The sequence below is a fragment of the Elephantulus edwardii genome, unplaced genomic scaffold (genome assembly GCF_000299155.1).
Source record: "Elephantulus edwardii isolate Elephantulus edwardi_28Jun2011 unplaced genomic scaffold, EleEdw1.0 scaffold00008, whole genome shotgun sequence".
Taxonomy (NCBI): Eukaryota; Metazoa; Chordata; class Mammalia; order Macroscelidea; family Macroscelididae; genus Elephantulus; species Elephantulus edwardii.
In genome coordinates, this window is record NW_006399758.1 from 26,603,535 (window position 1) to 26,625,408 (window position 21,874).

The window sequence follows — 21,874 nt, forward strand, 5'->3', positions numbered from 1 at the left end:
AGGTTTGTCCTAAAAGGGTGAAATCAGGCTACTCCTTGGATTCTGAAGCTTCATCTGACATACTTTGGACATATTGCAAGAAGGGACCAGTTCTTAGAGAGGGACATCATACTTGGGAAGGTGGAGGGACAGTGCAGGAGAGGAAGACCCTCAATGAGATGGATTGACTCAGTGACTGGGGTAATGGGGGTAGGTGTATCAGAGACAATAAGGTTAGCACAAGATAGAGCAGGGTTTAGGGCTATTGTACATCGGGTTGCTATGAGACATGAGCAACTCAACAGCACATAACAGCAGTAACAAATGAATCTTCAGTGAGATGGATTGGCATTGTGCCTGAAACAAAGAACTCAAACATAGCAATTATTGTGCGGGTGGCACAGGATCTGGCAGTGTTCATTCTATTGTGTGTAGGTCTTTATGGTTTTGAACTAATGCGACCTCACCTAAAAGCCACAGAATTGATTAGCCACTCTATACATTATAAACATCTGTTGAGATGGTAATAAGTCGACACAGCTGAGCACTTTGAAAGGGGCAGCTGCTGACCTAAAGGTCACCAGTTAGAAGCCACCAGGCACTCTTGCAGCCAATAATAATGAGGTAATCAGCTCCTGTGAAGATTTACAACATTGGAAACCTTATGGGACTGTTTTACTCAGTCTTGTAGAGTCTCTAATAGTTGTTACTTCGATGACAGTGAGTGGAACTATGCTGAATCTGAAAGTATAAATGAAAATAATTAAGAAATAATGCATAAAATGTTTAGACAAATGCCTGACACCCAGTAGGTTCTCCATGTCTATTTATAACTTTCCTTCACACCTATTTTAAAAGAACAGTGAAAACCTAAATCCTAAAGCTTGGTGCAAAATTTAACCAATCGCGTGGACTTACGAAAGAAAAAACAGATATGTCTTGGAAAAAGTGCAGCTGGAGTGTTCTTTGGCAGCAAGGACGGTGTAGCTTCATCTCCTTGTACTTTAGACATGGTGCTAGGACAGGCTATTCCTTGAAAAGGGGCATCATGCTTGGAAAGGTGGAGAGTTGACGAAAGAGAGGAAGACCTTCAATCGGATGGGTTGACACAGTGACTGCAGCAGTGGACTCACAGGTATCAGATGATCAGGATGGCATAATATAGGACAGTGTTCAGATATGTTCTTCATAGAGTCTCTACAAGTAGTAATCTACTTGATGCCACCTAACAACATGGCAACGAGTATTATCTTTTGACCTAGCAAAGTGGTTAAACTTAACAGTATTTTAAAATGTTTTCCTAGTCCCTTTTTTTCTGACATCAAAGTTATTAAAAAATGTACATAAATTAGGGTCATCAGATAAAACATAGGGCAATATGTGAAATTTTAATTCCAGATAAACAATGAATAACTTCATTAATACATGTCTCACCTAATGTTTGTAACTTGCAATGTTTGAGACATATAAAAAAAGAAAAATCATTCATTGCTTATTTGAAATTCAGATGTAACCAACTGTCCTATATTTTTATATTCTAAATCTGGTAATTCTAAAGAAAATCACACAACTAATTTGGAAAAAAAGTCATAATATGGTAAGATGTTTGGGGGTTTTTTTTAAGCGAATTTTTTTTTTTGTCAGTAGACCAATTCCTTTATTGTTCTCAAACTAATTTTTCTCTCTCATCCTAAACTTACAGTTTGCGAAATGGCACTGTGATTTCACCTGCCTTCAGAAAATGCTCTAGAGTCAAAATGTCTATTTTGGCCCTCCACGGTCACCCGAGTGTGGCTTGCCAAAAGGGAGCAGTTGTTGGTGCTGGCTAACAGCCAGACATTTGGTGTAGAGTTATCTGTTGCATATTCTCCTCGAAGTTTCAGTGGAAGCTTGTAAAGCAGGTTTTCCTTAATGGTTTGGATCAAATGGCTACCATTTCCATGGCCGTTTATTTTCATTGCAGTGTGGAGCCCCGAGCATTCACACTGAGGAAGAGAAGGGCAGAGCTTGATAAGCAGTGCAGCCCAGGATAATAACCAAGCTGGGACCTCATCGGCGAGCTCTCGTTCACAGAGCAGAGGCACGTCCAGCCGAGTTTGCATGGAGGCCTTGGCTGACACCACTAGCAAAGGAAGAAAAGCCAGAAGTTCTGCTAAATTGGTCTTTTTGCAGGCACTTTTGTCCTTCATTACTCACAACTCTCAAGCAACTATCTTCTGCTTCAAATAAAAAATTCCAGGGAGTGGGTGGGCGAGCAGCTGTGGGAGGCTGAGGCCTTTTGCCAACATAAAACCCCAAGGACATTCCGGGTCTTCAGCCAGCTCCCAAAAGCCCTCTTTCCTTTTTTTCTCTGAGCCCTAGGGATTGGCCAGCCTGTTTCCTCTCCACTGTTACCACCTGTTATTTCCAACTGGATTTCTCTCCTCCCCTGGTACAATGTTGGACAGGAGACAGCTTCACAACTTCTGGTCTACCTTAGCAGCACTAACTGCCATTTATTGACTGCTTACCATGTGTTAAGCTAACACACTAGATTGTTGTGTGCTGCTGAGCTGGTTTAGACACATAGCAGCCCTATCACTCATGGCCATAGCATCTATTCCAACTCAGTAACCCTCTAATGAGCTTCTGAGGCCATAAATCTACATAGAAGGAGCCTGCATATCTTTATCCTGAAACACAGCTGGTGGGTTTGAACCATTGACCTTGTGGTTAGCACCTGAGGGCTTAAGGCACTGTGCCACCAGGGTTTCTATTACTAAAATCAGGAAATGTGGAGCTGTGAAACCACAATCTGTTTTATCAAGCCATCTCAGTGATTTTATTGCAAGATAAAGTCTGAGAGCCCCTGAATTCATTTCTTGAAATCAAATTCTGCCTAGTATTTCTATTTAAAAGTTATGCTGCCATTATGCGTTTCAAGATGATATTGTGTGCTATGGAGTCAGAACTAACTCATAGTTGACCCTCTAGGTTCTGAGGGACTATAAATTGCAATTGATGGATCTGAGTGTCTGAAGTCTTTCTCCCCGCCCTCCCCCTTGTTATGTACCATCAAATCAGATCCAACTGGCACAGAAGGAGATTGTCCCTCCTTCCCCAGTGGAATATCTGGTGAATTTGAACTGTGCACCTTCAGGACTGCAGCACAGCTTCTTGCCACTAGGCCACCAGAACTCCCCAACTGGTGGATTTGAAACATGTACCTATGGGTTGGCAGTTTAACTCCTTCCCGCTAGGCCACCAGAGATCCCTGTGATAGACGACAGTATGCAATTAATAGTATGTCCAACAACGTAAGCGACAGCCAGTGTTTGAACTTTGAAAAAATCCATAATGTTTAGACTCATCACCACCATGCTAAAATATGTCCTTAAGGCTACACAAAGAGCCCTGGTAGTGCAGTGGTCAAGCACTTAGCTATTAACTAAGAGATCAGCAGACTGAAACATCTCAGTAAGAGAATGTTAGGGCAATCTGCTTCCTTAAAGCTTTGTATATTTGAGATTGCTATGGGGCAGTTCTCCTCTACCCTATAGAGTGGTTCTGAGTCCCATAGAGCAGTGGGTGAGTTCAAACCGCCAACATCTTAGTTGGAAGCCATGTACTTTGAGCATGATACCATCAGGGCTCCTTGCCCAGGCTTTCAGAAAAGGTTAATAACATTGACCAGCTGATGGCATCTACAGGTAACAGCAACAGGAGAAAGAAAGAGGACCCTAAGCTGAGGGAGAAGGGAGAACCCTTATGACAAACTAACCATCCAGAGACCATTCCAGGTGATACAGATGGAATTTCAAGGTCGTTGGAAACTTGACTCATCTAGTAAAATGTTTCCCAGTATCTGTCATTACATTTCCTATAACCCCAATCTAAAAATCTTACATTTTACCTTCCCTGCACCCCAACTTTTGTTTATGAAACTAGAATAAATTGAGAGTGTGTGCTCTCTCCCCATTCTCTACAGTAAAGTGCCTTCTTTTCACTGTACAATTTCTCTGCCATTGATTATTTTTATGAGACCTTAACTTTCCTAGCTAAGCATTTAATAAGACTCAGTTCCTAGACTTGGGTGCATGCACTCTCCACTCCATGGCCAAGTATATCTACAGGAAGTCAGTGGTCTGCTCATCAGGATAAAAGTCTCCCCTACTCATTCAACCTGTTGATCTAGTTCTGTATATCTTCATTCTAGAAATATTAATTGGCCTTTGTTACCTGTTGAGTAACAAAGAAAGTCAAGATCAAGCACCGGATTTTAAAGCATTTAATAGAGGCATTCCATTTTATATGTTCCTGAATTACTGAGAACAGACATGTGAAAAAGTAAATGAAAGGTGAGTGGTCAGTATTTTGAATGCAGTTTGTCCAGGCCATACACGTGACAATGATGGAGAGACAGGAGTCAGTCATGTCTGGCAGGGAGATGTGTGAGCTGAGACCAGGAAAGGTTTTGAAAGGGACACCATTTAATCTCATAGAACCTAGTTTAACTAGAACTTAGTCTGATCCCTCAAATCCCTATGCACATCCAAAAACTTCTCCAGTAGGGTAAAAAGGGAAGCCACTGACTGGGAAAAAGTATTCGGTAATAACATATCAGATAAGGGACTTATATCCAGAATTTATGAAATACTTGAGCACCACAACAAGATAAAGGTAAATAATCCAATAGAAAAATGGGCACAGGATATGAACAGGCACTTCACCGAAGACGACATTCAGATGGCTAACAAACACATGAAGAAATGCTCAAAATCCCTAGCCCTAAGAGAGATGCAAATTAAAACAACTATGAGATATCATTTCACCCCAGTCAAAATAGCAAAATTTAACAGAACAGCAAGCAACAAATGCTGGCGAGGTTGTGGAGAAACTGGAACCCTGATTCACTGTTGGTGGGAGTGTAAAATGGTGCAACCCCTGTGGAAAGCAGTATGGCGCTTTCTCAAAAAGTTGCAAATAGAGATACCATTTGACCCAGCAATTCCACTCCTGGGAATGTACCCTGAAGAGACCATAGCTGACATCCAAGCAGATATATGCACACCCATGTTTATTGCAGCTTTGTTCACAATAGCAAGGAGTTGGAAACAACCTAAGTGCCCATCAACAAACGAATGGCTAGAGAAGCTGTGGTATATTCGCACAATGGAATACTATGCTGCATTAAAAAACAAGGAACTCATGCAATATTATTCAAAATGGTTGACTCTGGAGAACATTATGCTGAGTGAAATATCCCAGTCACAAAAGGACAAATATTACATGATGCCACTGTTGTAGAATGGGACTGTCCTTGGGGTTGGGGAGAGACTGAGTAAGATGGGTTCAATAATGTATACTGCACTGAAACAGAGGAGGGAGAGAACTGTCTAAAAGAGAGATGTAACTGGGTATTTCTGTCATCACAGGAGACTAGAGCGAGGGCTGCATGGTGGAGGGGACCTGGGGGAGTGTTTGTAAAACAATGAAAGAATCTTTTCTTTTACTTTTCCATAATTTTTGGACTCATGTATTTATAACTTGTTAGTCAAATTTGTGTCTTCTAGGTTGCAACACCCCCATGATACATCTTGAAGGATATGTACATGTACAGCCAAGCACAATCAATAAGAGTGCATCTGAATTCCAAAATCAATCTCCATAATAGTCTATGTGTTTCCTACTGCCAAAGGGGCCCTTTAGAGTAGTGAGAGAAGATCTTCACCCTGAAACCCACAGCGTCCCTTTTCAGCAGGAAGTAGCTAAGAGAATACGCCGTCCCCTTTTCCTTATGACTCAGGGTGAAGTCTCTCTCAGGGAGGAGTGATAGGGAATGGCAAAGGATACACTGACAAAGAAGATTAATCAGAACTGGCTTTGACAAGCACTGTGGCATTTGGACAAGAACAAACTGGGAGGAGGGTAGAGAGAATAGTGCAACAATGAATGAGTGGAAGCCCAAAATCTCTGTAAATGTTTATGAAAATTAATAAAATATAATTATAGAAAAAAAAAAAGAACTTAGTCTGATCCATTTCTGGAAGAAATGACTTTGTTTCTCACTAATGAGTTTGTTTACTTTTTGCCCAAAGAATTCTGTTGCCTTCCTTCAACTTCATGTAACTTTTTGGGCCCTTTTTGCATAACGCCAATCTCTGTTCTCTGATCTCGTGGTCACTCCTTCTTGTAGTATGAGACACCTAAGATTTGTTGACAATCCAAGAATTAATAGACGGCTTCCAAGAGCTTTTGAACAATGGCTCTTTGCAAACTATACAGGTTTCTATTTTTTACAACTTGCCACAAAACTTTGACAAACTGGTTTATAGCATAAAGGTTCTTAAAGGAAGTGTTCCCTGTTTCTTTCTAAATATTTAGAAAGCTTTCTAATAAAGTAATTTTGAAAATGCAATATTAATTTATTCACATAAATACAAATGATCACAGGAGACTCCAACTAGTAGATAGAAGGGGTTATGCTGGCATAATAAGGCCCTAAGTGTGTGGCAGCTGAATTTTGTGTGTGGTCTCACACACGTCTTTCTGCCAATTTGCCCTTTAAAGCAAACATCTTCAGAGAAGGAAAGAGATGAGGAACTCAGTTTTATTACCAGCCTTCCCTAGGTGTATAATGTGCATGCTCTACTTTACTTAACCCTCACGACAATCCCGCGGAACAGATGGTATTTTTCTGAGCTTTATCTCTGCCCTTGTGAATCTTTCACTCCCTCGCAGGAAACTTTCTGGTTTATTGTGCAAAAACAAACCAAAATGAAACAACAAGTTGTTTTACTATGACTTAGGGAACAGTGAAGAATCAGATTCTCATCCTTCCATATGTTTGTCTTGGTCTCAGCTATGTAATAGCAAAGCCACATTGAAAATACAGCTACTGAACCATATAAAAAATCTAGGCTGTGGCACTGTGTCTTGAAAGGTGAATATACATTAAGAAAGATGTAGAAAAGAGGAGCAGTTCATTGAGAGGGGCTCAGGATGCACAAAGCTAGACAAGACATATTATGGAGAAAATAGAAAGTGAACTTATAAATGATTCAGGATTGCTAGAGAGCCATAGGTCAAATGCATTATTTTTTATATCCTATGAGCTAAAAATTAAGTTTATGCTTTCAAATGTCTCAAAAACAATCTGTGTGTCTAAGGTTTATCATTCAGATGTCTTCTCTAGCCAATGATTAACTGTTTATTTCGGGCAGAAGTAATTATTGTATTAAGGAGAGAGGATTAGGGTGGGATACAAGCCCCACCATACTGAAGGCTTATATGAGTTCATGGGACCTCAATGCCAACTGTCGCTTGCCTGGGACATATCTTCGAGCTGCTCACCAGTCTCTGCACCACCAGCCTGCATCACCCACAGTCACTATCCAGCCGTGCCATAACTGACAGTCTGCAGGATCCAGGCCCATCACTTACCAGGTTCTCCAAAACCAGCCTGTTACCTACTGTCACATGAGTTGTTCCCTTAACAGGTTTGAGATCTCTGGGGGACCATCTAGCAAGTCATAGAACCTAAGTGACATAAAGGAGCTGGGGAATGGAGATTAGGAAAACCTAGTGATGTAATGGACTCATGGACTTAAACTGCAAGTCAAGCATTTCAGGCTATGTTGACCTGAGACTTCTTATACTCTGTTCTTAATCTTAACAGAAAAAATTATGAAAAGTCAAATGAAAAGGGAAAAATGTCTTTGTGATACATGAAAATGATATAATATTTCAATTTTAGTATCCATAAATAAAGTCTAAGGGAAGCACAGACACACTTACTTGTTTACACATTGAATATGGCTGTCAAAAGAAGAAAAAGAATTTGTGATGGATGAAAATGACATAACATTTAAATTTGACTGTGTATAAAGTCTTATTGGACCCCAGACATACTGTTTTAAATATTGTGTATGGCTGCTTTCACGCTATGCAAGAGACACATATGTGAAGACATTTCTATACTCGCAATGCTGCTCAGCACATTATGAATCAGTTTGATGGAAGTAGAGCTCTGTAGTATTTTGAGTGCCACACTAACACTTGTATTAAAGTGCTTTTTTATAAAAATCACCAGAGAACATCTATTAAGTTAAAATAAGAAAAGGGAAAAGGAGACTTTGAATGTTTTATTTTCAGGCAAAGTGGAGTACAGATCAAATTAGATGGCAAAGTACTGTGTGTATTACTCATTGGTACCATAGCTATGCTAAATAAAGAATGTAATCTATATTAGCAGAACCAGACTACACACTCATTAAAATAGTCTCAGCTCACAAGAAAACACCTATGGTGATAATTTTTATATTAACAAAAATGTGTCATTATAGCAGAATTTCATCACAAAAATAAAAAATGAGATGCCATTAAAATATTCAAGTGGCTAACAGTTATTAAAGCATAGAAACTCAACTATTAATAATAAGTTAATTAAATTAAATTGGGTTTGATCCCAGTAGCTAAAGAAATGAGTGCAGAGAAAAGAAACATGTTTAAGGTTGTTCATCTAGGGGAGCTCTGGTGGCCTAGTGGCAAGAAGCTGCACTGCAATCCCAGAGAAACACGGTTCAAATCCACCAGATGCTCTGCCGGAGAAGGAGGCGCAATATCCTCCTGTACCAGTCAGATCTGATTTGACGGTACACGCACACAAAATAATTTAAAAAAAAAAAAAGATTGTTCATCTTTTGGTGGGAATAGTCGGTGGAAGAATTTTGAACATTAGAACCAAGGGTAGTAGTTAATTGAAAAGGAAAACAAATTATTTTAAGGATTTTTCTTTGACTCTTTATAAGTTGTAAATGATGTTGTTCAGCTGTTGCTCATTGGTTGACTCAATGTCAAATAGGAAGTGGCTGAAGAATTATCCTCTGTAAGAAGTCTGCATAGGAAAATCTGTGAGATTAAGGTATAAAACCATTCGTTAAGAAGGCAATTCTGGTGGCCTACTGGAAATAAGCTGTGCTGCAATCCCAAAGGTATGTGGTTTGAATCCACTAGACACTCCTCTGGAGAAGGATGGACAGTCTCCTCCTATGCCAGTCAAATCTGACTTGACAACAAACAACAACAACAAAGACACTGCTGAAGAACATTAAAAAATGGCTATGAAAAAGTTTTTTAAAAGCCCAGTTAAGTACAACCTGAAGTGGAATCAGCTATGATGTGCAAGGATCTGTTACAATAGATGGTGGTAAAAATAAATGTGTACTGTTGGTGGGATTGTAAAATGGTACAACCACTCTGGAAGGCAGTTTAGCATTTTCTCAAAAATTGTGAACACAGAAATTCCATATGACCCAGCTATTCCACTGCTTGGAATATACTCTGCAAAAACTAGAACTGAGGAAACTTGTACACCAATGTTCATAGTAGTGTTATTGACCATCACAAGAACATGGGACAGCCCAAATGTCCAACCACAATCGAATAGATTGAGAAATTATGGTACATTCATATGATGAAATACTACACAGCATGCAGGAGCAATGATTTTGAAAAATCACTATTTAACTCGGAAGGGACTAGAGAGCATTATGCTGAATGAACTAACTCAATCCCATAAGGACAAATATTGTGCAAAGCCGTTACTGTAGAAATAGAAAGATAACTAGTAAAACATGTATGAGGATCCAAGGCGGGGAGGGTATGAGCAGAGGTGTGCGAATGGGCACAGGGGTAATCACAGGGTCACACAGTTTGATGGGTAGAGGAAGGAGTGGGTAAAGGAAGTGGGAAAGATTCAGTGTGGAAAACAATGTGTACAAACTTTGTGAGAAAACCAGTATAAAATAATTTTTTTCAAAAAAAAGTGTGAAGTAGAAAATGGCTTAGCTTGACAAATTTACAAGTTTTATAAAAATGTACTCTTCATCAGCAGTTGTTTTGCAAAAATACATGAACCTACATGTGTTATTGACACAGTTCTATTAATGGTAAACTTCCTCTGCTCTTGTGGATTTAATTATTGCCAGTTCCAAATATTATTGAATGTCACATGTTGTTGTTATGTGCCGTTGAGTCGCCTTCAACTCATAGCGACCTTATGTACAATAGCCCGAAACCCTGATCCTGTGCCAATTTTATTGTCTCTGATACACCTACTCCCATTTCCATAGTCACTGAGTCAATCCATCTCATCGAGGGTCTTCCTCTCCACAGTGTCACTCTACCCTCCAAAGCATGACATCCCACTCCAAGGACTGGTCCCTTCTTGCAACATGTCCCAAGTATGTCAGATGAAGCTTCAGAATCCTTGCCTCCACAGAGCAGCCTGGTTTCACCTTCTCCAGAAAAAACCTGTTTGTTCTCTTAGCAGGCCAAGGTATATTCAGTACTCTTCTCCAACACCACAGCTCAAAGACATCAATTCTCCTTCAATTATCCCTTGTTATTGTCCAGTTCTCTGATGCTTACCAAGTGATTGCGAAAACCATGGCCTGGATTAGGTGATCTTAATCTCTAGATTGACATCGTGGTTTTTCAGTACTCTGGACAAGCCCCTGACTGCAGATTTTCCCAATGCAATTCATCTTTTGATTTCCTGACTGCTCATGCCAAGAGTGTTGATTGCGGAGCTGAGCAAGCTGAATTGTTAAATACCTCAATCTCTTCTCCATCTATCATAAGCACCCCAATTGGCCCAGTAGTGAGAATCTTTGTCTTCTTCATATTGAGCTTCAATCCATATTGAAAACTACAGTCCTTGATGTTCTGCAGCAAGCGCTTCCGGTCTTCCTCAGTTCTGGCAAGCAAGGTTGTGTCTTCTGCATAATGTAGGTTGTTGATAAGTCTGCCTCCAATCCTGATACCACATTCCTCCTCATAAAGCCCTGCTTCCAGAAACGACTCTAACAGTACATTAACAGAGAACTACCAGTAATACAAGCTGGGTTTAGAAGAGGTTGTGGCACTAGAGACATTATTGTCAATGTCAGACAGATCTTGGCAGAAAGCAGAGTACCAGAAGAATGTCTATCTGTGTTTCATTGTCTGTTCAAAGGCATTTGACTGTGTGGATCACAACAAATTATGGCTATCTTAAGGAAAATGGAAATCCCAGAACACTAGATTGTTCTTATGTGAAACACATACTTGGACCAAGAAGCAGTCCTCAGAACAGACCAGGGAAACACTGCATGGTTCAAAATCAGGAAAGGAGTGCATCAGGGATGCATCCTGTCTCCATAAGTTTTCAATCTATGTGTAGAACAAGAGGCATTTAGAAAAATGTCCTTAGAAAATGACATCACACTGGAGATAGTAGAGGGTCAGTAAAAGAGCAAAAGAACCTCAATGAGATGGATTGACACAGTGACTGCAACAATGGTCTTGAACATTGTACAAGGCTTTGATCTATTTTTCACAGGGTGGGAATGAATTGTGTTTTTGTTAGGTGCTGTAGAGTTGAGTACAACTTATAGTGACCCTATGAACAAACGATCTCAATCCTGTTCTATCCTGTGCCATCCTCACACTTCCTGACACACAAGAGCCCATTGGAGCAGTCACCTTGTCAATTTACCTGGTTGAGGGTCTGCCTTTCCTTTGCTGACCCTCCACCCTTCCCAACATCCTGTCCTTTTCCAAAGAATAGCACCTCCTAACACTATGTCCAAAGTATGTGAAGTAAAATTTCATCATTCTTGCCTCCTAAGAGCACTCTGGCTGCACCCTTTCCAAAATAAAATGTTTGTTCTATTGGCCATCCATGGCTATCCTCTTCACCAACACCACAGCTCAAAGGTGTCAATTCTTTTTCTGTCATCCTTATTTATTGTCCAGCTCTCAGATGCACAGCAAGTAATTGGAAAGACTATGGCCTGAATCAGACACACTTTAGTCCTCAAACTGACATGATTGTTGTTGTTGATTGCTGTGGAGTCGAGCATGACTCATAGTGACATATGAACCAAAGGCCTGAAACCTTTCTTTAACCATCATCGTTTCTCCAGGTTCATAGAGATTTCAGAGGCATGAGGTTTAGGAAGTGGATGCCACGTCTGCTTTCAAAACCTGTCTTAAACTGGGAGCTCCACCAAACACTGTCCACCATGGGCAGCTGTTATGGCATTTGACCTCCATGGCACAAAGTTCAGCTTCACTGCAATCCCAGATTATCACAGTACAGCAAATTGACAGATGAGTGCTGTACAAATTGGAAGAATGTTCCTCCAGAATAGTAACACTAGGCTCGTGGGTCCAATCAACATTTAAATATAAGGGCTGAAGCCTTTCTATAATTATCATCATTTCTCCAAGTTTATAGACTTTACAGAGGCATGTGGTTTAGGAAGTGGATGTCACTCCTGCTTCCAGACCTGAATCAGTCTGGGAGTGCCAACTAATACTACCCAAGATGGGTAGCCAATTATAACACATGTATGGCACAGTTGTCCATCATCACAGCTACTCTAAGTTATTTCAGTAGAGCAAATAGACCACTGGTGCACCACTAGAAAGAGTGTTTATCCAAAATCAATTAAATGCTGGTGATCTATGAATCAAAGACCCCCAATTCATCTGGCAAGTCCCATCCGCTGACACCCACTTGAGACAAAAAGAAAGCCATAAGAAGCCCAAGCGTTCCATACGTCTCCCTCCTCCAGACCCAAGAGGCCATCATATCATCCAGCATAAGCCAATTCACAACACACTAGCCATCAACCTGCACACATAGCCAAGCATTTCAGTATTTTTAAATTCTGGCACACCCAAATGCTGATGGACTATGAGCCAGAGACCCCCAATTCATCTGGCATGCCCTATCCGCTGACACACACTTGGGATGAAAAGAAAGTCATAAGACATTACTCCTCAATAATTTGGAGCAGTCCCTAACTTCAGATTTTCCCAGTGTAGTGCATTTCCTTATTTCCTGACTGCTGGTACCAAGAGTTGATACCAATTGTGGATCCAAGCAAGATGAAGCTGTTGACGGTTTCAATCTCTTCTCCATCCATCATAATGCTGCCTATTGGTTCAGTGAGTGCTGGAATTGGAGAATAAAAAGATAAGAACTCTCTCTGCATTTCTTAAGCTGAAAGAACAGAAAAACAAATTCAATCTTCATGTCGCAGTAATGAAAGATGCTATGGGCAATATATTGAATGACCCAGAAAACAATGAATTGTAGTTGACTCAAAGACACTTAGATTGGAAAACATATCTAGAATTCTATTCCTTTTCCTCTAATCTGATTCTTTAAATTTTTGCCTTAAAGTGTGTCATTACATTGCACGAAGTATATGAAACCAAGTTTTACAATTTTTCTCTAAGGAGAACTCAGGTTACAATTCTTTAAACACTCATTTACTTGTTCTTTTGCCAGTCTATGGTATAGTCAACATTTTTTTGGCCACAACTCAAAAGCATTGATTCTTTTTTGGTCTTTTTATTCTTTGCCAATTGTCACTGATATTTGAAGCAACTGAACATAAAATCACTTGGGTTAGGTACACCTTAATCTTTAAAACAATAGCCTTACTCTGTAGCACTTGAAAGAGTTCCTTGATAACATACCTGCCCAGTGAATCACAACTTTTGATTTCCTGACTACTGTGTCCTTGGTTGTTGATTGTGTATAATAAAAGATGATAATAATGAATGTTTAAATTATAATTAAAACAAAACAAAACACCACAATACCAGGAAACAAAATCTTGAGCCCCACAAAACTGCAGTATGTTTTCCAAATTAAAACTACATTTTCCACTGCACTTTTGGATTTCAATTAAAGTACAAAGGAGAATTCCATATTTCAAAATCAATTTACTTATGCAGTTGAGGAGCTTCCACTAAGCTTCAATGGAACGACTCATTAAAAGGCAAAACATTAGGGGATCAGTTTAGAAGAAAATCTAATAGAATTCTATACATCTAGGGTTCAGATCTTTTGTTCATAGTGTTTCTATGAGTCATACTTGACTCGATAACACCTAACAACAACAGCAACAAAAATCAATGAATATATTCAGTTAAAACCATTTGGTCATAGATTCATGGAGATATTGAATAGTATCTATCTGTGTGAAAAAGATCTTTTCAAAGGCAAAAATTAAATCTTAGTAAAGATTCATATTGATAGATAAGTTTGAATTCCATATAACCAAATGTTAAAAATTTATTCTACGCATTACTGGTATTATGAAAAAGAATTGCTGTGTTTTTAATTTCATCAATGAACATTCATCAAATTTGTTTTCTCTATTTTTCATTTGTTTGCCCTCTCTGTGTAAACGACTATAAAATATCCTCAATTTTGCCTCCTGGCCTGCAAAGCCTAGAAGATTTACAATCTGATCACTTACAGAAAAAAAAATTGTTGAGCCTTATTAAGAAATGAAAAATTAATTCTAATTGCAGAATAGCTTGTGTTAAAATAGTCCTCCTTCAGATATTATCTATAAACTCTCAATAAACTGTAAAACCAAACTATTTGAAGGTGCTGGAATGCTACCAAAAGCAAGCAGACACTAAAAAGAATTAAACTATTAAAAGATGGAACCATGCCATAGAAGGTCCAAGTTTATGTGGTATTTTTACTGAAGATGCTTTTGCCAGCCCACATAGCAATAACTCAAGCAAAGAACCAGTTAATTGGCTAGAGGTGACAGAGGACATAATCAGGGTTAGTAGAGTAGATGAAAAGTAAAGAGTCTGTCTCGGAAGGGAAGGAGCCACAACAAAAAAGAATCCCCAAATCTGGGTTTAAATACTTTTAAAATTCAAGCTTGCAGTACAAGAAATGCTAAGGGAATGCCAAACTAAAGAATAATGCTACCAGATGGAAACTCAGATCCCAGAAAGCAATGGCAAACGCCGGAGTGTTGACTAAGCGGGCAAATAAAAAGATCACATCTTTTCCCTTCTCTTAATTTCTTTAAAGGATATACCATTTTTTTTCTGAAGAAATCTTGTAAAGAAAATTTTTTATTTTGGTAAAAATATATGTAACATTTGTCACCTCAACATTTCTCACACAGCATTTGGTGACAGTCATTATATGCACTGGGTGGGTCACCAGCACGTGGTCCTTTTCCAAATGACTCACTATTCAGACACTCAGTGTCCATCCACACCCTTCCCAAACTCCTCTTTTCCCTCCCTCCCACCCTTGCCCACCCACAATAGACCATGTATAGGTCTCTATGCATCTGCCTATTCTATCAACAAGACAAAGTGTCTTTCTTGTTAGCAAGACCTATGGTGTCTGACAACCTGATTTTGCTCAGAGGCTGATTTTGGAGTTAACCTCCATGTGGCTTGCACTGGGGTTCATTTCTCTTTCTGAACGAGAAGTACATCATGGTATGGCTACAGCCTCCTGTGTTCATCTAGCATTTGTGCTATTTCCACCTCTCACCATTTTTAAAAAGACAATAAGTGCTATGAGATTCTTTTGGATTCATGACAAACATAGATGCAAATTAGTGCAAAGATGTGTATAACAGATATGGGGTGTGCGTTGACTAGAAGGAGACAAAGGGGAAGCTTTTGGATCGATGGCATGCTCAAGGATATACATCTTTCCATACTCATTTGAATATTTCCTCCATGACTTAACTTTCAGTCAAACAATAGACATATAAGGTGAATTTTGTCTCACATACTTTGGACATGCAATTAGGAAGGATTGTTCTTTGAAGGGAAACATTCATACAAGGAAAGGAAGACCTTCAATGAGATAGATTGACATAGTCCCTGCAGCAATAGGCTCAAGTGTGTCAGAGATGATGAGGATGGTGCAAGATAGAAATGGTTCAGATCTGCTGTACATAGAGTAGCTATGAGTCCTACTCAACTCAATGCCACATAACAACAACAAGAGCCATCACACCAGGCTCATATCTTAGAAACTCTTATCTTAGAAAAGCCACCCATATTTTATCAAAAGAGCAGCATTTACCCTAACCTGCCCACTAAAGTTCAGAAGGCACCAAGAGAAGGAGTTATGGTTACTATGGTGCGTTAATGTGACTTTGAGTCTCAGTGGAATGAAATTGTCCGAATTGTTGTAAATGCTAACCATTATGATGTTAATGAGGCAGTTATGTAATCATTCTGATCTGATGAAGAAGTCTCCTGAGGGGTGTGGCCTGCACTGAAATATGCATATGGGCTTTCTGGGAAAGTTAGTGAGATTTTTAATTGAGCCTGTATCTGGTTTATCACCTCTAAACTTGACCCAGGGGCCTATATTTGTCAGCCTTGAAGTCCTTAGTCTCTAAACCAGCAGTCTGCCATCCTGCCTGCTGACTTTGGTCTTGTGAGCTTCCCCTGACACCTCTCTCCTGAGGTCTGAACCACAGACCCTTGTCAGTCTCTACAAGGATGAGAACCATTTTTTAAAAAAAATTTATTTTATTAATTTTAATGAACATTTACAGAGATTTTGGATTTCCATTCATTCATTGTTGCACTATTTTCTCTACCCACCCCAGTTCTTTCCTTTTCTTCCCCCCCCCTTGAAAGTCTGTTTTAATTGTCCCATTGCCACAGTGCTTGTCAAAGCCAGTTCTGATTAATCTCCTTTGTCAGTGTGTCTTTTGCCCCACCCTATCACTCCTCCCTGAGAGAGATTTCACCCTGATTCATAAGGAGAACAATTTTCTTGAAATAAATCTCTCCCTGGTCATGTTGCTTACCAAAAGCTCATAAGATTCTATCCACCAGTTGTTCCACGGAGAGACACAGGCAATTTCCTCCTTTAAAGAAGGGTCAGCATGAGTCTGAATTAACTCAAGGGTAGTGGGTTCTGGTTTTTTATGCTTCATCGGCTTTACTTCTCCAGAGAATCCAGCCTAAAACAGATGATCAAGAAGGATAAGTGGGAATGGAATCAAGAATCACAGGGAAGAGGTAGGAAGTGTGTTGTTACGTGGGGATTATCATCAGTGTTCTGCAATTACAATATAGGAATAATGGAATGGAAAAAGCAAGTTGTTTTGTAAACTTGTCCTCAAAACACAATAAAAAAATTTAATAAATGTGTGCTTCATTACATACATTTTAATTCAGTGAAGTAAATGAAGGTATTCGCTTCCACAAAGACTCATAAGTCTCATAACTGCCTCATAAGGCAGTTGCGCTCCATCACAAGGGATCACTATGAATCAACAGCATCAAGAAACAAGCAGCGCTCTAAGTGCTGCAAAGTTAAAGCGGGGCTACTAATCAAAGGGTTGGCGATTCAAACCCATTCAGAGATTCCTCAAAAGAAAGGTTTGGCAAGCCCCCACTGAAAGATCACGGCACTTAGAAACGCTATGGAACAGAGTCTACTGGAACACGTAGCATCTCCTAAGTCAGAATTGAATTGATCTGGGGAAGCAGCACAGAGAAGGCTGGGAAAGTAGGCGGGGCCAGTGATACTGGCTGTACTGACTTTATAAGCACCTGAGAAATAACTATGGTAATCACATAAGGTTTGCATTTTAGAAATGCCACCGAGATTATGAATATGAAGGGGAGGAAGGTGTCGTTACTAGGATTTTTTTGTATGTCCATATCGTCAGTGGAATTCTTTTAGTCTTTTTGTTGTCCGCTTAATACCGCACACAAGCGAGCACACACCCCTTTTCCTCTCTATACCACTTCACCCCAAGAGAACTTTTCTATTTCTTGTGACTTCATTTCATAGAACAGTCAATATAAAGTGAAAATATCTTTGGAGGAACCGTTTTCATAACTGTATTCTATGGAAATCTGCCAAGAGACCCAGAATTTCATTTATTTATAAAGTAGGGAAAGGCTCAATTTTGGAATACAAAAGCTTTCATTTCAAAGGTGCAGTTTTATGTATAATCCAGAAGCCTTGGGTGGAAAAATGAGTTGACATTAAAATATAAAGATTTCCCATTAAAAACTTACATTACTATAAGCTCTAGCCTATATGTACTCTCCATGTTTGACAGCACCCTCTGCTACATCCATTAGTGTCTCTGTAGGTTGTGCGTGCTCAGCCTTTAACGTGCATGATGTCGCTTGGAAGAGTCCTCACAATGACGCCGGGAGGGTATTATTTATTTATTTAGGTCAGTCCACTCTCTTTTGCTTATAGTTGTGGAGAATCTAAATTAGGAGTAAACATATGAGAGAGGCTATGGGACCCATATGGTTTACAGAGCACATTGTGGCTGAGCCTGTTGTGCTTTATAAATATGGAACCAAAATGGATTTCTAGAGTCACTTTGTACTTCTAGAATTTTCTGGAACCGTCCATTACCTTTACAACTTGTCCTCTGATAACTCTACAGAAGTTGAACCCAGTAGGGCACACGTTCTTAACAGGATAGCTGTTTCTATGAAGTGAAGCACAACTTCTGGTTAAATTGAAATTCTTACGTCTGCTCACTCAGCTGTATCACTTCAAAGAGGAAAACAAATAAAACCCAGCTTCCTGTCATCTCCCAGCTTTAAAGGATGACGAACTACAGTTGCTTTCCATTTTGACTAGAAGCACAACTGCAGATGAATAACATAATAGATCAAGAAGCCAAGAAAAAAAATAAAAGAAAAGAAAAGAAAAAAAAAAAAAAAAAAGAAGCCAAGAAAACGGAAGTAACCTCTTCATCAGCAAAAGTTAAAAGCACAGAGGGAAAACCTCCCACGCTGAACACCTCTCAACTACAAATGAAGGTAAGAGGGTGGGGGAACACGCTGAACACCTCTCAACTACAAATGAAGGTAAGAGGGTGGGGGAAGAAAGTAAAGAAAGAGAAACACTTTTCTGAAGAAATTAGAACCGAGCACCATGTTAGAATCACTGTAATCTGCAAGTAGCTCTTAAGAAAGAATATTAAAAACTGTAACAGTAGACTTGTACTCACTATAGAAGTTTTCCTTTTTCTAAAGATTAAATTCTTCCTCCTGCTGCATGACAGAAATACTTTTTTTTTTCAAAAAATTGTTATTTTATTATTATTTGTGTGTGTGTGTGTGTGTGTCTGTGTACCGTCAAATCAGATCTGACTGGTACTGGAGGAGATTGTCCCTCCTTTCCCGGCAGAGCATCTGGTGGATTCGAACCATGTACCTCTGGGATTGCAGTGCAGCTTCTTGCTACTAGGCCACCAGAGCTCCCCTAGAAATGCTTTTCTTTTGTCATGCTAATGAGATTGTACCAGCATTGGGGTGGATCCCAAACATAAGCACTTCTAGGTTATGTCCAGGGGGAGGGAGGATTAATCATGGGGTTGTACAGTTTGATGCGGGGGAGGGGGTGTGTGAGGGAAATGGAAAGATTTGTTCTTGAAAACAATATATTCGGATTTTTAAAATAAACCAGTAGAAAATTTTTTAAAAACTCAAATAGAAAAAAGAAAAAAAGATCAGAATAGACACAGACTTGCACAAAGCCAAACACTGAGAATCATCTACCAAGCAAGGAACGCCAAATAAGTTGACTCCTCAAGAACACCTGGGCAGAAGGAATTGGCAGAGCTGAGGCCTTTTTGGTTTCACATCCGAAATTGTGAGAAAGAAATTTGTGTTCTCTTCCATGATACATCTTCAAGGATGTGAACATGTATAGCTAAGCACAATTGATAACAGTGCGTCTAAATTCCAAAATCAATCTCCACAATAGTCTGTGTTTCCTATTGCCAAAGGGACCCTTTAGAGTAGTGAGAGAAGATCTTCACCCTGAAACCTACAGCATCCCTTTTCAGAAGGAAGTAGCTAAGAGAATATGCCAGCCCTTTTTCCTTATGAATCAGGGTGAAGTCTCTCTCAGGGAGGAGTGATAGGGAATGGCAAAGGACACACTGACAAAGGAGATTAAGCAGAACTGGCTTTGACAAGCACTGTGGCAAGTGGACAATTAAAACACTTTCAAGGGGGGGGAATGAGGAACTAACTGTGGAGGAGGGTAGAGAAAATAGTGCAACAATGAATGACTGGAAACCCAAAATCTCTGTAAACGTTCATTAAAATTAATAAAATTTAATTTAAAAAAATTTGTGCTCTATAAAGCCACCCACTTGTGGTATTTGTGTTATGACAGTTCTAGCAAACAAGGACACTCCTACATTCTTAGGACACACGTTGTTTTTGTTGTTGTTAGGCGCTGCTGATATGACTCACAGCACCACTTCAAACAACATGCCTGGATCTTGTCCTATCCTGCACCGTCTTCATGTTCTTTGCCATACTCAACCCCATTGTCACGGTGTCAATTCATCTTTTTAACTGACCTCTATGTTTCTCAGCATGATATCTTTTTTTAAAGACTGACACCTACTTCTCTTGGGCTTGGATCAGGCGAGAGCCAGGTTCAATCACTCAGCCATGGCTAAAATCAAGGCTCAGGACTTTCGCGGCAAGAAGAAGGAGATGTTAAAACAGCTGGACGATCTGAAAGTGGCGCTTTCCCAGCTGCAGGTCGCCAAAGTGACAGGCGGTGTGGCTTGTAAGCTCTCCAAAATCGGAGTTGTCCGAAAATCCATTGCCCGTATTCTCACCATTATTAACCAGACTCAGAAGGAGAACCTCAGAAAATACTATAAGGGCAAGAAGTACAAACCCCTGGATTTGCGGCCCAAGAAAACCCGTGCCCCGAAGGCTCAACAAGCACGAGGAGAACCTGAAGACCAAGAAGCAGCAGCGAAAAGAGCGCCAGTACCCACCGCGGAAATATGCAGTCAAGGGCTGAACTTCTTAAATAAATAAAACACAGAACTAAAAAAGAAATAAAGACTGGCACCTCTTGATGGCATGCCCAAAGTATGTGAAATAAAGTTTCACCATCCTTGCCTCGGAGGAGCACCCAGGTTGCACTTCCTCCAAGATAGATTTTGTTTGCCTTTTGGCAGTCCATTGTATATTCAAGACTTTTAATGGGAAAGCAGCTATGTTATGATCCCTACTCTTTATAAGATGAAGTTGAGAGATATCAAGACTAGTGGTGAAAGAAAAAAAGACTAGTGGTGAAAGCGTTTTGATGACAAAGTCCACTCATTGGTTTATTAATAATCACGGGGAAGTCACGTTTTCTGCCCTTAACTTGCCTACCTAGGAAAGGACAGATGTACTGGAATTCAATCAGTTTTGATGTGTAATCTGTGAGCTCAGAATATTTTTTTAAATCTTATTATTTTTGTGTGTGGGTACCGTCACATCGGATCTGACTGGTACAGGAGCAGACTGCCCCTCCTTCTCCAGCAGAGATTCGAACTGCACACCTCTGGAATTGAAGTGCAGCTTCTTGCCACTAGGCCACCAGAGCTCCCTGAGCTCAGAATATTTTAATGTGGCAACATGTGTATAACAAAAGTTTGCCATCTTAACCATTCTTATGTATACAATTATGTGACATTACTTATATTCATGATGTTGTGCAAACACCACCACTACCTATTTCCAAAAGTTTTCATCACTCTGACTCCTCCTAAATGTTCAATATCTATTCAAAAAGTCCAAAAAAACCAATCCAACTCATTGTTGTCAATGAACTGATTCACAGCTGGAACTGATTGCTAGCTTACCCTCCAGTGGGGTTTTTTTTAGGCTATAAATTGCATGGAAGGAGGTTGTCCATTTTTCTCCTGAGGCTCTTGTGGTGGATTTGTACTCCTGGCCTTTGAGGTCGCAGTACAACTCCTTAACCTCTTGACCACGCTAGAGCGTGACACTCTCTTCCAGGTCCTGGTAGTTACTAACTGACTTTTATTTCTATGTATTTGCCTATCTTCTATATTTCATAGAAATGATATTATATAATACTTTCCCCTTTAGAAAGGGCTTATATCACTTGGTATGATGGTTCCAAGGTCTATCTGAGCCACAGCATCTATCAGCGCTTCCTTTCCCTTTATCACTGAATAATAATATTCCTTGTACATATGCACCACTTTTGTTTATTCACTCATCTACTGATGGACCTTTGACTTGTTTCCACCTT

The 21,874-nt window shown here is 39.8% G+C and overlaps 1 pseudogene; it reads left to right on the forward strand.

Moving 5' to 3' along the window:
• Nucleotides 1–20,262: 20,262 nt before the first annotated feature.
• On the forward strand, nt 20,263–20,626 carry LOC102874240 (annotated as a pseudogene).
• Nucleotides 20,627–21,874: the final 1,248 nt, after the last annotated feature.